Source organism: Triturus cristatus, chromosome 1_1 (genome assembly GCF_964204655.1).
Source record: "Triturus cristatus chromosome 1_1, aTriCri1.1, whole genome shotgun sequence".
NCBI classification, from domain to species: Eukaryota; Metazoa; Chordata; class Amphibia; order Caudata; family Salamandridae; genus Triturus; species Triturus cristatus.
Window position 1 is genome coordinate 361,784,607 of NC_140579.1, and position 17,732 is coordinate 361,802,338.

At 44.4% G+C, this 17,732-nt stretch overlaps 1 long non-coding RNA gene across 1 annotated transcript in view; it reads left to right on the plus strand.

Moving 5' to 3' along the window:
• Positions 1–9,994: 9,994 nt before the first annotated feature.
• Positions 9,995–17,732, plus strand: part of LOC146870214 (uncharacterized) — a 295,346-nt gene continuing 287,608 nt past the window's right edge. The window contains exon 1 of the long non-coding RNA XR_014959359.1: positions 9,995–10,031. This is a non-coding gene — a long non-coding RNA (uncharacterized LOC146870214). The remainder of the gene's footprint in view (positions 10,032–17,732) is intronic.

Below are 17,732 nucleotides of genomic sequence, written 5' to 3' on the forward strand. Positions count from 1 at the left end.
ACGGGTGCGATGTTGGCAGCACTTAAAAAAAATATCACAGACCTGGGCTTTGTGGATGCTTGGCAATATAGACATTTCTATTTTGGACCATGCCCATGTGGAAATTGTTTGGAGCTGGGACGGCTTGAGCGGCAGACATGGCCACACTGTTGGTTCCCTCCGCACCTCCTGAGGTATACGGTAGACATGGAGGACATCCGAAAGGGAATCACTAAATATTTTGAGCTAAACGATCTCCCTGTGATCTTGAGCCATACACTATGGGATGGCTTTAAGGGGGGTTATCTCCTCTATAGCTATCACCCACGCAAGAGAATCTCAGCTAGTGGAGACGGGCCTGACTGCAGACATCAATCCCTTGAACGTCTTGACCAGTAAGTCCCCTCACGGCGCAACAAGAGGCAACTGGCTCTACTGCGAGGCATAGAACCAATAAAGCAGAAAGTCCCTACAGCAGCGGTACTATGAGGGGGGCTATAGTGGGAGTGCTTGTGGTACGCAAACTGAGCCAACAACAGGTCTGCACCCACTTCGCCAAAATTAGAGAAGTTGTTGTTGACTGGGCTACCACTAAGTCGGCGAAGCAACAGGCCTTCCATGATTTCCACCGGGGCCTCTACACTGCTGATGAAGTCCCTCAAGACCACATTGACTCCTATCTCAACGCCTGCTCTTGGGACCCCCTAGACCCAACTCATACACACCTGCTTGAGGCCCTCATTACACTTGTTGAATTGGAGCGGGCTCTAAAGGAACCCCCTTTGGGTAAAACACCTGGCCCCAATGGGATTACAGTCACTTTTTATAGAGCTTATATACCCCTTCTCCAGGACCACTTGTTTGGGCTCTTTAACTCCTTCCCTCTGAAATCGGCCTCACCCCAACGATGGCGGCAGCAGAGATTACCCTCATCCCCAAGCCTGGTAAGGATCCCTCCCTGTGCGCATCATATCGTCCCATTGCACTTTTGAACACAGACGCTAAGCTATACACTTAGATTTTGCCAAACCGCCTGGAGCTGTATCTCCCCGGCCTAATCGACCCAGACCAGGTTGGATTTATCCATAACCGAAAGGGAGGGGACAACATTTAGCAGGTGGCACACCTTGTGGAGAAATCACAAAGCCACAGCATCCTGGCCTGCCTTCTTTTGCTTGATGCGAAGAGGGCCTTTGACCGGGACAACTGGGCCTTCCAAAAGGTAGTACTGGGAAAGGTTATCCTCGGGCCCAAAATGATATCCCGTAATCAGGGCCTCATATCTAGCCCCCACCGCAGCTATCCGAGTCAACGGCCTTCATACCAGGCCGGTGCACATATCACGAGGAACGCAGCAGGGATGCCTACTCTTGCTGCTGTTATTTGTCCTGGTGGTGGAGCCCTTGGCAATCACTGTTAGGCAGACTGGTGCTATTGCGGCCGTGACCATAAGCTGATTCTGTTTGCGGACGATCTCTTGCTGACACTCACTCACTGACGGCCTTTGAACGAGTTTCAGGCCATAAGGGTAATGTGTCCAAATCTCAGACCCTAAACCTTACAATACCCAAGCAGGACCTTCCGGCTATTCAAGCCCAGGCCCCCTTCCAGTGGTCCTCACATGACATCTGCTACCTAGAGCTCAAATTGACTCCTACATTGTCGACCTGGACGAGGGCTAACTGGGCGCCCTATCGAAAATCCATCTTGGACGACTTCTAGCAGTGGTGGCCCTTGCATGTATCTTGACTTGAACAGCTAAATGCTGTTAAAATGTCCATCCTCCCCAGGATACTATACTTATTTCGGACACTTCTTACCCCCATACAATGCAAGTACGTCCTAGACTTTCACCACGATATCCAGACATTCCTTTTGGTGAGGAAAGCAGCCTAGGGTCTCTAACTCGGTTGTAATGCTTCCTAGGGGCCGAGGGGGGTTGGCATGTCTCAATCTTTTGAAATACTACTGGGCATCAGGCCTACATTTTATATCTGAATGGGTGGTGAGGGAAAGCGAGAAACACTGGTTTCACATGGACCGGGTTGTTGCTTGTAGGCCTTTGTGGGACATGGCCTGGCTCACCCGATCTTCGCGGCCAAGTAGTGCCTACCTCGCGACCCCCACTAGGACCATCCTTAAGGTCTGGGACAGGATCGCACTAGCGCATGATCTCACTACATTCCCCTCCCCCAACACTCATTTGCTGCTCAATCCCGAGTACACACTGGCTCTCAAGCCCCATTCTTTTCATAACTGGGAGGTTGGGGGCTGTCGCACGCTGCGCAATCTCTTCACTGGTCCCGCCATCAAGACATTTGATCAGTGTAAAAAGGAATTTTACTTGCTGGAGCGGCCGCCACTACTATACTGCCAAATGCAGCACTGGGCCCTACACCCGTCCAACACACTGGGTGCGACCAGACAATTCACCCCTTTTGAGACACTGGTAAGGGCATATGACAGCACGAGGAGGCTGATCTCCCGTACCTACCAGGTACTCCAACACTAGACGACAGCCCACCTACATACCTACCAAACACAATGGCAAAAAGACTCTGCTGAGGGAATTTCACAGAAATAATGGGAGACACTTTGGAGGGACATCCCCAAAATACACCACAGTACACAACAGCGGGAGACAGCATATAAAATAATGACACAGTGGTATTATACACAATCCTGTCTCCTCACCATTTACCATACTACATCTGACCTCTGCTGACGCTGTAGACTTGCTCCAGGCAACTTCCAATACATATGGTGGTCTTGTTCTGTCATCACTATATATTGGAAGGAAATCTTGGGCCACATCAAGGGAGTCCTAGGGTTCACCCCCCCTGCTCTTACACTACTCCTATTATGGGGAGCCAACCTTGGAACTGGAGACCATGACTCACATGGATTGATGACTTGCGGGCCACATGTTAGGAGCAGCTAAACAACTTATAGCACTTCACTGGAAGTAGACCTCCCCCCTCCGATAGCTTTGGGGTTCATATGGATTTGGCAAGTTATGACTATGGAACTCCTAACACATAGAATCACCCACACCGACTCCAGGTTTGCCTGTATTTGGCAACTACTTCTGTTGGAACAACAGCATTTCACAAAATTCCCCTTTTTACTACAAAGCTTGCGCGTAACATTCCACGCAGGACATTTCTTAAATGAGGCTACATGGACTGGATTGCCACATCTGAAGCACACACCTTTAACTTTTGTTTGGTGAGATTGTGTCACTTTGCCTTTACTTTCTTCCTCTTTTATTTCAACTTTACTCTCACCAATTTTCTTATTTCTGTCTAAACTCCTCTACACAGGCTAACAAATGCTCCACACGTTTGTCAATGCAGATGACCTAATTCGATGTGGAATCATCCTTCAACCATACCTCTTGTCTAATCTTATCAGAACGACGCCTAAGCATAAAATGATCTCTGATGCATTCCTCTAATGTAGTTGCAAACTTATAAATGGAAGCTCATTTCCTGAGGTTGGTTATATATTTCTCCACACTCTCACCACAATTTTGCTCCCTCATACCAAAACGATACCTCTCCAATACAAAACCATTTTTTGGCAAGTAATGTAAATCCAACTTCTTAATGCATGTATCAGACTTGTTAAGTTCATCGTATTCCTCATCCTGTCCAAATCTGGTATCTCTCAAACACCTCTAGTTCCTCACAACTCAAACAATGCAATAATAGGGAAGTGTTTCTTTCAGATGTAAGATTTGAACCATGCACCCTTGAATAGTGAATAAATGTTCACTGAATCGGTGGTTGACACTATAATGTAAGGAAAATGGTGGAGGGACAATATTCTCCATACTGACTCCCATAAAGGAAACTGATTAGTGCAAATACACCTACCACAAAAGAAAAAAACTAAGGGGCTCATTATGATGGCAGGCGGACATCAGTCCGCCTGCCATCATAACGGCGATGGGACTGACCGCCAGATGTGCGGCGGTCCCACGGCCCAATTAGGATGCACCCGCCATCCTGATGGGCGCATCCTGTCCTTTTACCACTGCCAGCAGTGCTGCTGGCTGCAGCTCCGTCCACAATGGTAAAGGTGTATGCACAGCATTTCCGTGCACCACGTGGCAGGCACCACGTGGTGTATGCCACTTGGTGCAGGGAACTGCAGGGGGGTACCATGGGTAATCCCAAGTGCATTCCCCCCGGGGGACCGCAACAGGCCCCCAAAGCCAATCCCTGCCAGCCTTTCTATGGTGGCATCGCCGCCATGGAAAGGCCTGTCCACAAGCCACATCCTAATATGGCGTGCGGTGCCTGCTAGGCACCGCCACCATATTAGTGGCCCAGCACCGCCCGGCTAGCAATCGTGGCGATTGCCGACCGGTGGAAAAGTGGCAGATGGACTTTGCGTCCGCCACGATACCCACCGCCATTGTAATATGGCGGGGTTATTTCACATTAGGATGGCGTGACGATCACCACCCCCGGCCCGGCGGTGGCGATCGTTACACCATCCTAATGAACTCCTAAAATCCCCAAACCCCCAAAAGAAAGCAAGAAATACCCAAATGTGGGAAAACAGTTCCAGCACTAATGAAAAAATACAGAATATCACTGCAGTTTAGACTTTTATGGTGGACTGGACCATAGAGGTTTAAACAACAGTTGAAACAAAGTCCACCACTATGCAGTAAAGTTTGTATACACAAAAACAAAGGTAGATAAAAGGAGAAATAAAGTACAGGAAGCTATCCTTTACTATAAGATTTCCTCGCTTTCTCACCTAGGTGTGTGGTGATGTGCCCCACTCATCACAGCGGGGTCCGTAACCTCTGTAACATCAATGGCATGAGTAGACATATACACAGTTGTCGTCAGTTGCATAGGGAAATCTTCACGCACACAGTTTTCAGATGCATGAGCAATTCCACATTGGCAATGCTCTGACGCCCTTGCCAAAGCCGAAGCTACATCGGATTCCTCCACATGCTGTAGCTGCAGACCGGATCTCCTCCATGTGCCATAGCAGCAGGCCCGAACGTGACGTGAGGCATCCACCAAATGTGAACTAGAAGTTGAATTACACCAAGACGTTTCTGAGAAACTCAGGTATGTGTGCTGGCTCACACACAAGGTGTGTTAAAGATGAACTCCGCAGATGCACTTGGCACAAACAATCTATGCCATAACCATACTGTGGAAAAAGTATCAGACTTCACGAAATATAAATAAATGACGAAGAGAGAAGTCAAGGTATGCAGGGAGGTTTAATCCAGGCTTCTCAGTCCGGGTCCGTTACATCAATGACCCCAACACGCAAACCAACCGTCTCTCCCACTCCAGAATGCCCACCTTGAAACACAACACCCGGCGTGATTCCCACGAGCGCGGAAATACAAGCGCTCGTGGAAACCACACTCACCAGTGAAGTCTATGTAACACATCTCCCCGCCCCCCTTTTTTTTTTTTTTTTTTTTTTTTTACATACTAATCCATAGCATAATCTTTGAATCTCTCAGGACAGTGATGTTCACGTTTCCTCCTTGGAGAATCACTGTCCTGAATGGAGCAACCAGAATCTTGTCTAGGTAAAACATCTTTATGTACATCATCCAAACATGTATTCTTGCCAGAATTCTTAGGAAAGTAGGAAACACCCTTAAATAAAGATATCCTGTTCAAATTCCAAACACTTCCTCCCTCTATTCTCACCGCACTGTTAAACACTTCTATAACTTTCTTTGGATCTGACCAACATTGAAAACCTTTTGGAACACTTTCTTTTCTTTTCAAACGAACAAGATCACCGATAACAATTTTGTGTTTGCTTCAAGATCCTCTCTTCTTATCCATGACCTGTTTCATTTTTTTTTGTACACTTGGACTCTTTGTTTAACTACATCAAAGTCAATTGCAGTCAATTTATTACCATCTAATCCTTTTTTTAACCACCACGGAACTAAACTGGTACTTGGTTTACGTCCCCACAAAAGTTCAAATGGACTAGCCAAGGTGACTGAATTGGGAGAAGTCCTATATGCTAGTAACATGGATTGTAAGGCATTGCTCCAATTGAGACCCCCTTTAATGGACAGTTGGATCGCTTCCTTCACTACACGGTTAAAGCGTTCCGCCTGGCCATTTGCCTCTGGATGGAACACAGCAATTCTCCTATGGTTTATGCCACATTTTACAAAGAAAGACTCTATCTCCCTACTAATGAATTGAGGTCCATTGTCTGTAACAATTTCTTCTGGAATTCCTTCTCTGCAAAAAATATTGTCTAAAATTCAATCACACTTTGTGAGGTGACCTCTTTAACCATCTTGACCTCAGGCCATTTTGAGAAATAATCAATTAAGACAATGCCAAAACATGTATCCTTGGGAAGGACATGAAATGGGCCAATGATATCTATACCCAATTTTCTCCATGGACCAGCAGGAAAATCAACTGGATGAGATTCAACCCGGAAAGGAGCAACCGATTTATCACTATTCGAACACTTACTACACTCACGTACAAAGTGCTCAACAGAGGAATCTATTCCGGGCCACCAAAACGCCTCCCTAATTCGTCTCCTAGTGAAAGAAATTCCCAGGTGCCCCTCATGAGCAATCTCCATGATGGTTTTTCTCAGAGCAAAAGGCGGAATTATTTTGTCAGTCCTCACAACTAGTCCATTTTCAATGGCCAATTCATCGTAAATCTTAGCAAAACTCATCAAATCACCTGACAATTTCCTTAATTACGGCCATCCCTGTATAATGTATTTTTTTTACAGTATTTAGTTCAACATCCTTTTCCATTTCGGAGATCCATACATCTTCACATAATGTTGGGTTCCGCACCGTGTATTAAGTTCACATCTTGTGTAGTGAAAGCTACTTCACAATCATCATCCTGAAAATTTCCCTCGCTAGCAATGGGTAACCTGGACATACAATCAGCATGCATGTTCGCCTTCCCTTGAACATACTCAATACAAAAACGGAAAGATTGTAATCTCGAGGATAATCTGGCTAACCTTGCAGACATAGATCTACCACCACCAGGAGACATCAAAAATACAAGTGGTTTATGGCCGGTTTAGATGATAAACTCAGTACCCCACAAGAAACTCCTAAAGTGTTCTGCTCCCCATACGCAAGCAAGTAACTCTCTTTCAATGACAGAATAGTTTTTCTCTGCATCTCTTAAAGCCCTAGACGCGTAAGCTACAATCCATTCACTGCAATTGTCCTTTTGTAGTAGGACACCACCAAGACCCAAATTGCTTGCATCTACCATGATTATACACTTTTTCCCAGGGACAAATGGTTTTACATTTTTCAAAAGCTTCAGTCATATCATTAGACCATGTGAATTTAACATTTTTCTTAAGTAGACACCTAAAAGGGTCAACTTGAACTGAGTAATTTGGGATAAACTTTGCGTAAAATTCAGTTAACCCAAGGAAAGCTACTAATTGTTCTTTTGAGGAAGGTAAGGTGGCATTAACTATGCTTTCAATGTGTTTTTGTTTTGGTTTAATGCCCTTCCCACTGATTGTGTGTCCTAGGTATTCCACTTCCCTTGCTTTTATTTTGCATTTATCCAAACGAAGAGTAAGCCCTTTCTCAGCTAAAGCTGCAATGACATTATATAGGTTGCGGTCATGCTCCTCATCATCCTTCCCGTAGACCAAAATGTCGTCTTGGAAGGCGATGGGGCCAGACAACCCCTCCAAGGTTACTTTCATCAATCTCTGAAAAACTGATGCAGCACTGGCTAGGCCAAACGGCATGCGACAATATCTGAAAAGACCCTCAGGTGTAATAAATGCTGTAAAATTTTTCGAATTTTCAGAAAGAACCACTTGATGATACGCGCTTGCTAAATCAATGCAAGAAAATACTTGCGCATTGGCTAAAGTAGAAACCATTTCATGCAAGTTGGGAAGAGGGTGCGCATCAACCCAAATGGCACGGTTTAAACTGCGTAAGTCCACACACAACCTGAGTTCGCCTGAAGATTTTACCGAAATAACTATGGGAGAAACCCAGGGGGAGGACTCTATAGGTTTTATGATGCCCTCTTTGCAGAGATTCTTTAGTATATCCTTCAACTTGTCCCTGTAAGAAAGTGGAACATTCCTCACTTTGTGACGAAAGGGAGTGGCATTTTCGTGAAGTTTAATAACATGCTCAAATCCTTCATATTTCCCCAGCTTCCCACTGAAAACCCTTGGAAATTCCCTTATTAAATTGTCAACTGAGATGGGTTCATAACGAGCAAAATGCTCATTGGCAAAAACAGGAGGATTTGCTCTGGGGTCGAGTTTAATGCCTAATTCATGTTGGTGTGGCCAGCCAAGGAGAGATTTCCCTGACTTTGCAACATAAATTTTACTGAAGGTGTGACGTCCAGAAAATTTTAAATATGCAGAGAAATAACCAATTAACTCAATCTTGTGCCCAGTGTAGCCCCCAGGAGATACATCAGGGTGAGTAAGGGGTCTATTTGGCCAATTCTCATAGAAAACATTCGCAGAAATGATGGAATACCAAGCACAAGAATCTACTAAAAATTTCAAACTGATACCATCAACATTGATGAAACAGGAAGGGAATTTTGAAACCCCGTCATCACTGCACACATTAATCACAGTATTAATCTCATTTTCATCGTTGTCATTGTTATCATCATCCGAGCATTGTATATAATTAACCTTCTTAGGAGTCGTTTTACAGCACTTACTAAAATGCCCTTTCTTATTACATTTAGAACAAACTCTTTCAATGGCTAAACAACCCTTAAAGTTCGCTAAATGACTATTACTTCCACATCTAAAACATAGTAAGGGTGGATTGTGCCTTTCAATATTGGAGTTCGAACTCTTGTACTTGTTCTCATGTTTGTTGGAATTGTTAAACTTGGGGTTGAGAGACTTTTTGTGTTTATCAGAGTCTTTGGATTCCTTGTTGACACTAAATACGTCTCCTTTTTCATTTCCTCTGATTTCTTTTACAAATTCCTCAGAGTGTTCGATGGATTTGGAGATGTCAATGGCCGCAAGAGATCTGAGTGCCGAAACGTAATTTTCAATCGATTCATCAGGACGTTGTTTGCGTGAGTAAAAAATTCATCTTTCCATGACCACATTTTTTTTTTTCCCAAAACGTAAGTTGAGTTGTGAGGAAGCATACTGATAAACATTAATTCTTCCAGGACTGACTAAAGGAGGTAGTGTTTTAAACTCTTTTAGTCCAAATCCACCTAGACAATGTTTTAACAAGGATAATTTCCTTTCTGCTTCACAATCCTCTCCTTCTAAAACCTCAACGTACCCTAAAAACACGTGTTCCCACACCTCCCATGGCATAGGAGGATCGCCCGATGATGAGAGGAAAGAAGGAGGTGGTACAATGCCCGACATATCACCTAACAATTGTAAATGTTAACAAGTGATTTTAAGGATTAAAGTGGGATGCTTAAACGCACAATTGTATTTATATTAACATTAGTTCAATTGCTTTCTCTATTTTTGTATATATATATATGTACGTGTAAGAAAAGTATGTATACGTATATATGTATATATATATATTTTTTTTTAATACAGTGCCTACCTACACGCAGTATGCGTGTTATTGACAATTGCTTTCTTCTATATTTGATGCTGCACCATACATGACAATCGTGCAACAGCAGCAGACCAATATGCAGGGAAAATGTAAACGCAGCACTTTTAAATGAGTAGAGTTTGAAACCAATAAAGTACCTGCCGACATGCAGTGTGCGTGTTATTTAGCATTTGCCTTCCTCTGTTTTTGATTCTTCACCATACCCGACGATCGTTCAGCAGCTGGTAAATGTAAACTTTCATCGTTCTCCGTGATAAATAAAATAAGAGAAAACAGAAAAAAAAAATCATGCTAATTCAAAATGGAGGCACGTAGGGTCAAAGTGCAACGTGTGGAGTAGCGTCACGACGTCTTTATCTCCTTATGACGCGCGTGCGTGTAAGCTCAAAGAAATAATATGGAAGGTAAACGGGTCCGAGGATTCTATTCCAAGCTGGTGAGTGAGCCGCAATATAATTTTTAAAAGAGGCTATGCAGCGTTCAGTACTCACTATTTTGAAACAATTTATGTTGCCCTCTGCCGTTCCCGAGTCCATATATTCCCTTTGCTCTCAGTTCAGTGCGCAGGAAATCCTTTCTGAGGTCAGAAGTTCCAATGAGCTGAGTTGCGGTCGTCGGATGAAGATTTAGACTTAAAAATGTTGGCACTCGCTCTCTTATGTTACTGCTTGAGGCAAAATACACATGTATTCCACAATTAAGCCGATGAAAGATGAAAGGCAATAATTATTTCCTTTAGTATTCCCATCACACGAGGAAAATAAAAATAAAAATAATGTAGAATTTTTAAGTTTGCGAGGCCATCCGTGCCCGCTCGTCGCCAATGTGGAAAAAGTATCAGACTTCACGAAATATAAATAAATGACGAAGAGAGAAGTCAAGGTATGCAGGGAGGTTTAATCCAGGCTTCTCAGTCCGGGTCCGTTACATCAATGACCCCAACAGGCAAACCGTCTCTCCCACTCCAGAATGCCCACCTTGAAACACAACACCCGGCGTGATTCCCATGAGCGCGGAAATACAAGCGCTCGTGGAAACCACATTCACCAGTGAAGTCTATGTAACACATACAACCCTTTCCAGCGCACTTGAATACCTTCAAAATCCCTAAAGGTCCCTCACAGGTCTCCATTTGCATTCTTCACAAGGCACAGATAGGTTCAATACAAGTAGAATTAGTGTGAAGCATACTCCATACTAGGGTACAGTTGTTGGGATGCTCTTGCCCAGTCGTCGCCAGTGTGATAAAGATGTGGACTACAGTATAAGCCAAGTAGATTTTAAAGCATCTCATCCACAGGTAAGGTAACATCCAGGTGCAGCATCAACTGAGAACAATCGATTTACTGTCAGATGTCATGACTGACCTGGAATGTCCCAACACTCTATTTGCCTAACATTGCAGTCAACCCATTCCTAACATACTATGCCTATGCATCCCCTTTATTTGTAAATCAATAGCATTATTATAATGCGCCATCAGACATCCCCAATATAAAAGACAATGCAGAGATATAAACCAGTAATTTCTCCATATACCACTCATTACCATCATGGCCTCCAGCCACACCACCATCTGCCAGTCAAATTATCAATGCGTCACCCTATATTCCCCCACATGCAGGTCATAGTCACACAGCATCCCATGCATCCTACATAGGCCAGTCAAGTACACAATGCACCCAAGACCCCATAAGACTGTTATATTATAACTGTGGTCAGAGATGCAACATGGGCCCAGTTATTTATTAGTATGTGTACACTGCTCAAAGTTTTGTGTGCGCCAGGCATCTCCTTGCATGCCAGTTCTTCCACATGTATTCCCCACCACACCCCATCTGTCAGCTCATACCATCAAGTGTTGCAAGCACACACACTCCTAAAAATCGTTTCTGCCTTCTCTGTATTGAGGAAAGTATCGAATTATTTGGAATAATTTCATCATGTATTCAGCTAGTTTCCAATAAAAAAACTTCATAGAACTTGGTAAGAAGAAAACTCATATTTCTCTTGTACATTTCAGAAGCCAGACTGGGCATATCCTGTCTTAATCTATAGGTCTTACTTGTAGCACTGTATTATTAATGTCTCATATGGGGAATTGTAACAGTGTGCTTGAGGCCCCATGTGGCATGTGGAGTACAGTTCACAATACAAAACTCACATATCACTGTTGTCTTTAAAGGCCACCTCAAGCATAGATGGTCGAGTCTAAAAGTCTCCTCTGGCATGCTATGTCTGTTACTGAGTATCTACTATTCAATGCTATGTCTTGAGCTTGAATATTTCGCTGGAGCAGTATATCAACTAGTGTGAGCAAAATCTGAAGCTCTGTGTCCAAATCTTTGTGGGCACTCATTCACTTAAGGACAATCCCACATACAGTTATCTATAGAACTAGATAGATGATAGCAAGTCCTAAATAAAGGTAGTGCCCCTCTAAAATATATAATGTATTTTCACTATAATGTAAAGAATGGCAGACCTAAGTGAGGGCCCTGATTCTACTATTAAAGGAGACACTTTAGTAAAGTTTAGTTGTTTTATCGGGCATGGGCAACGCTCAATTTACCCTACATTTACATCCTTTAGTAGGCGAATATATCTAGTACGATGTTATAATATTGTTATTTCACCAAGTCTCCTGATCTAAATGGTACCTCACCTGTGTGGGTAGGCCTAGTCCCAAAATGCAACATATATACATCACATTTTCCCACTCAAAACTGACTATTTTTTTTGCAAAGTAGGTAGCTGTGAGTTTTGAGCTCTAGCTCAGCCCGCACCTACAAAAACCTAGCAAATTTGCACATTTTTGAAAACTAGACACCTGGGGAAATCCAACATGGGGTGACTTGCATGGCTTTCACCAGGTTTTCGTTTTACTCAGAAGCTCTTGCAAACCTCAAACTTTGACTAAAAAAACACATTTTCATCACATTTATGTGATAGAAAGTTTTGGAATCTGTGGGGAGCCACAAAGTTCCTACCACCCAGCATTCCCCTAAGTCTCCTGATAAAAATGCTACCTCTTTTGTGTTGGTAGCCCTAGTGCCTGTGACAGGAAAGGGCCCAAATCAAAACATAGACCCATCATATTTTTACACTGACCCTTTTTTGCAATGTAGGTAGCTATGGATGTTGGGTCCTACCTCAGCAGGCACATATGCAAACTTAGCAAAACTGCAGATTTGTGAAAACTAGACAACCAGAGGATTCCAGGTATGCATGACATGTGTGGATTTCACCAGGTAATTTAACCCAGAAGCCTTGGCAAACATCAAACTCAAAATATTAAACTTTGGTAAGAAACACACATTTTCCTCATACTTCTGTGATGGAATATGGAAACTGCGGGGAGCAACAAATTTCCTACCACCCTGAGTTCCCAATAAAAAGGATGCCTCACTTGTGTGGGGAGGCCAAGAGACCATGACACAAAAGGCCCTAAAGCGCTACATTGAGAGATAAGCAATAGGGGCAGCTGCTGTATTTGGAGCCGTCCTATGGCGCCACTCATGCAAACCTCAGACATTTTTTTAAACTAGTCCAAGGTGGTGTACCTTGCATGGTTCACATGTGGTAGTCTCACCCACAATGAACCGGAAAACTCATAATTGGCCTGAAACAATGCATTTTCCTTCCATTTCTGTGATGGAAACTTCTGGACCCACAGGAATCTAAAAAATTCCTACCACCCAGTATTACCCGACTTGTGCAGATCAAAATGCTGCCCCATTTATGGGGCTGCACTGTAAAGTTTTAAAGAGCATTATGGAAAAGTGAACAGAATTAATGCAACTTGCACCACACTGGAGACTTCTGGGTGTTTAGATTGCAAAAAAATGAGTTCTTAGTAAGGGGCAGATTTATCACCCTGGTGGAGGACTTAATGCCTGTCATATTGAGACTGCTCCGCCCGCCAAATTTAGAAATGACCGCCAAGTTGGAGGTCAATTCAAAATCATTGGCCGTCATGACGGTGTCTGTCAATGTCTTTTTTACGTTTGACAAACTGCTCCATCAACATGACGGAGCCATCCATCAATTGTTTTTTTCACTTTCAAAAACAAAATCTAAAAGCTGTATTTTCTGTTTGAAAAAAAAAGATCCTCTCGCCATGGGTGTTATCTCCAAGGGGGGCATTAGACAGTTTTCACTGCCCCTTACCACCAGTGTTTTCCAGGTGGTGACGGGCAGTGAAAACTGAACTATTTGTATACAAATTAGGTGGGGGGACATAGAGGTCAGCCGCAGTTGGCTGTTACTCAATCGGGATGTAGGAGTGGTGCAAGTATGCCAGAGAGGAAGTAGTAAGGATGCTCTGTCACCCTTGCAATGAAGTAGCACTACCGCCACAGATATAATTCTGGTACTCATTTTTTTAAGTTAGTCCGCCACTAACATTAGTTGGTTTTAGCACCTCCAGAAATGCTAGCTCCAAAGCACAAATACCTATCACAGTATCTGATTATTGAAACAAAGACTACTGAAAGTTAGCCATAAAGCCACATCAATGCACCAGCCGCTTTAGGGTCCATTCACTCGCCATTCACACATCACCTTCAAGACTTTCCAACAGATCAGTGCACTCACATCAACATCCAACAAGAAACAATATATGCATTATATGCTGCCATCTGGATCAGGTGGGTAACCGCTTCTTATACCATGTGCGAATTTTACGGCTCACATTGTATGGCTGAACAACCATGTCATTCTGATCCACTCTCCCCATGTACTTGTTGTAATCAGTTATACAGCTGAGCTTGTGAACGTCCGCCATTTGACTCCAAACTGTGACTGGGAAGTGCTCTCATCATGATTTGCAGTGAGCACATACACATCACGCCTATCAGAGAACTTGACTGCGAGCAGTTCGTTGGAACCGAACGTGCTCTGGGATTTTTGGAGCTTATTACAAGCAAGCTCCTATGAGAATCCTTTGCAGTGACAATGAACTGTACCGCATGCCACAGTGCCAGCTTTATACAGCTCACTTAACAGCTCTACTCCTGTATAGAAGTTGTTTACATAAAGGTTACAACCTTTGTGAAGGAGTGGCTGGACAAGCTCCTATACAATTTTTCCCATGACTCCTAGTGATGGCAACTTACAGGGTTAAGAGTGAAGTCCTTACCTGTACACACTCTAAAGCTGTACACATAGCCAGTAGCGCTCTCACACAGCATGCACAACTTAATGCCATAGCGAGCTCTTTGCTGCTCTGTTGTACTGCCTGAACAGTAGCCGCGCTTTGTACAGGATCAATGACTCATTGATGGATATATTCTTTCCAGGAGTATAAATCTCTGGAAACCTGGTAGACAAATGTTCCACAACAGGCAGAATTTTGAACAAACTGTCATGGTCTGGGCGGTCTCAGGGCAATTTAGCAGAACTGTCACTGAAATGCAGCATAAGCTGAAATAGCAAAGATCGATCTCTGCTCATGTATGGTGCAAATGTGGGTGTTACTCAAACAGTGCGAGTAGACTAGTAGGATTACAAGCTTGGTTTGGGCATTAATCCCTTTTGGAGCAAAGGCTCAAATATACCTTCACCTCCTCAAGTGAAGTGGGAATCCACTGGTGTGCCCTAAAATAAGGCCCTAGAATGCCTTTGTGCTCCCTCAGAAACTGTTTGGCATGCAAATTTGTTTGCTGCACAATTTTCTCAACGAAGTAAACATCCAAAAAGAGATCGCTGTAGTCAATTGGCAAAAAATTGACTGTATCAACTTTCAGTCAATCAATCAATCAGGGAGTTTTAAGTGCACTACTCACGCGTAATGGTCTCAAGGTGCTGGGGGGACAGCAGTCCGTTCAGTCGAAGAGCCAGGTCTTGAGAGCCTTCCTGAAGGTGTTCAGGGAGGGGGCACGTCTGATGTCGATAGGGAGCTTGTTCCAGATCTTGGCCGTGATGTTGGAGGAGGCTCTTCCCCCTGTTCTGGCTCAGCAGATGCGTGGTGTTTCGGCGAGGGCGAGGTTGGTGGAGCGGAAGTTTCCTTTTGGGTACGTGGAAGGTGATTCTCTCGTTGAGGTATTGGGGTCCTGTGTTGTGGAGGCATTTGTAGGCGTGGGTGAGTATTTTGAAAGTAACTCTCTTCCCGACGGGGAGCCAGTGGAGCTTCCGTAGGTGTTGGCTGATGTGCTCATGTCGGGGGATGCTGAGGACGAGTCTGGCTGCGGTGTTCTGTATCGTCTGGAGCTTGCGGAGTAGAGATTTGTTGATGCCGGCGTAGAGGGTGTTTCCGTAGTCCAATCTGCTGGTTATGAGTGCGTGGGTGACTGTCTTCCTTGACTCAGGGGGGATCCATTTGAAGGTCTTTCGGAGGATGCGGAGGGTGTTGAAGCAGCTGGATGCGACGGAGTTGACCTGTTGACCTGCTTGTTCATGGAGAGGAAGGAGTCGAGTATGATGCCGAGATTTCTGGCATGGTCTGTGGGGGTCAGAGGGCTGCCGAGTGCGGTGGGCCACCAGGTGTTATTCCATGCTGATGGGGTGGTTCCGAGTACGAGGACTTCTGTCTTCTCCGAGTTGAGCGCCAGGCAGCTGTTGCTCATCCAGGATGTGAGGTCCTGCATTCCTTCCTGGAAGTTGAGTCTGGTGGTGGTGGGGTCCTTGGTGAGGGAGAGGATGAGCTGGGTGTCGTTGGCGTAGGATACTACGTTGAGGCCGTGCTGTCTGACGATGGTGGCGAGGGGTGCCATGTAGATGTTGTAGAGGGTTGGGCTGAGTGATGATCCCTGGGGTACTCCGCAGTTGATTTCCGTGGGTTCAGAGAAGAAGGGTGGCAGTCTGATTGTTTGGCTTCTGCCGGTGGGAGACGGTGTTGAATGCTGCTGACAGGTCGAGTATTATCAGGGCTGTGGTGTGGCTTTGGTCGAGGAGGGTGCAGATGTCATCTGTGGCGGTGAGTAGGGCGGGCTCGGTGTTGTGGTTGCTGCGGAATCCGATTGGGAGCGGTGGAGGATGGAGTTGTCTTCAATGAACTTTGTTAGCTGTGTGTTGACGGTCTTCTCAGTGACTTTTGCCGTGAAGGATAGGAGCAATATGGGCCGGTTGTTCTTGAGGTCCGTGGGATCTGCTGAGGGAACCTTACATCCAGCGTCACCAGTGAATGGTGGAAATTGGTGCTGAACCAAATTGAGGGGTTGCCAAGTGAGCACTCCATCTGTGCTTGCTACCGCATATGCCAGCTCTCTTGATTGATCTAACTTGCTGTGGTTGCTCCACTGCACAGACTGTACTAGCGAAGGGATAGGGCGACTGTCATCGTGATATCCCTCAGAATTGCTGGAAGATGAGTCGTCAGATGGAACTTCGCCAACTGAAAAATCACTTCCAGATTCTTCTCCCTTTTCTTCTCTCTCAGATGCAGTCTCAATATCTGTTCTCTCAGTCTCTGATCCTGCCTCAGAGCTGTCCTCCATAACCTCAGCTAGGGCCTGGGCAGCAGTCATCACCAAGACGCAATCTCTGCTGACTGGCTAAAACCTTCTTTCTAAAACACTGTCCTACGTAAAAGACAGAAGTATTGTCAGTGGGTGTGATATGTGTACAACATTAAATAAACACAAAATGTATCTGTTTTCCTGAATTTGCAGGTTCTCCAAAGAAATAAAAAAAAGACAAATAAAAAGCACAGTATGACTTCACCTTGCCACATACTTAATACCACAGCCCACTTTTGTCATGGCATATGTAAAACTATATTGTTGGTGAGGCTGCTGGGCCTTTGCCAATATAAAATTAATTTCCTAAAGCCAAAAATCTACCTTTGATCTCAGAAGCACACACTCACATAATAGCCCCTGCCACTTTGTGCACAGATGTGCTCCTTGTGAAAGCACACAGTGGTATCACCACTTAAATTATACTGTCGGGAAAGCACCCAATTAAGGGACAGGGTTGACTAAATTATGCGACAAAAAACGCAAATTATGTAGCATAATGCGGCACATTTTTGCCATATGTTTACAGCGTGGCTTTTTTAATAAATGTGTATTTTCCCATGGCGGGGGTGCAAACACCCCAACATGGGGAAAACACACATTTATATAAAGAAATGAGTCCCAAAGATGATAGACCCATGTGCTCAGGGCCGACCTCCATCTACATTTATTTGATATTT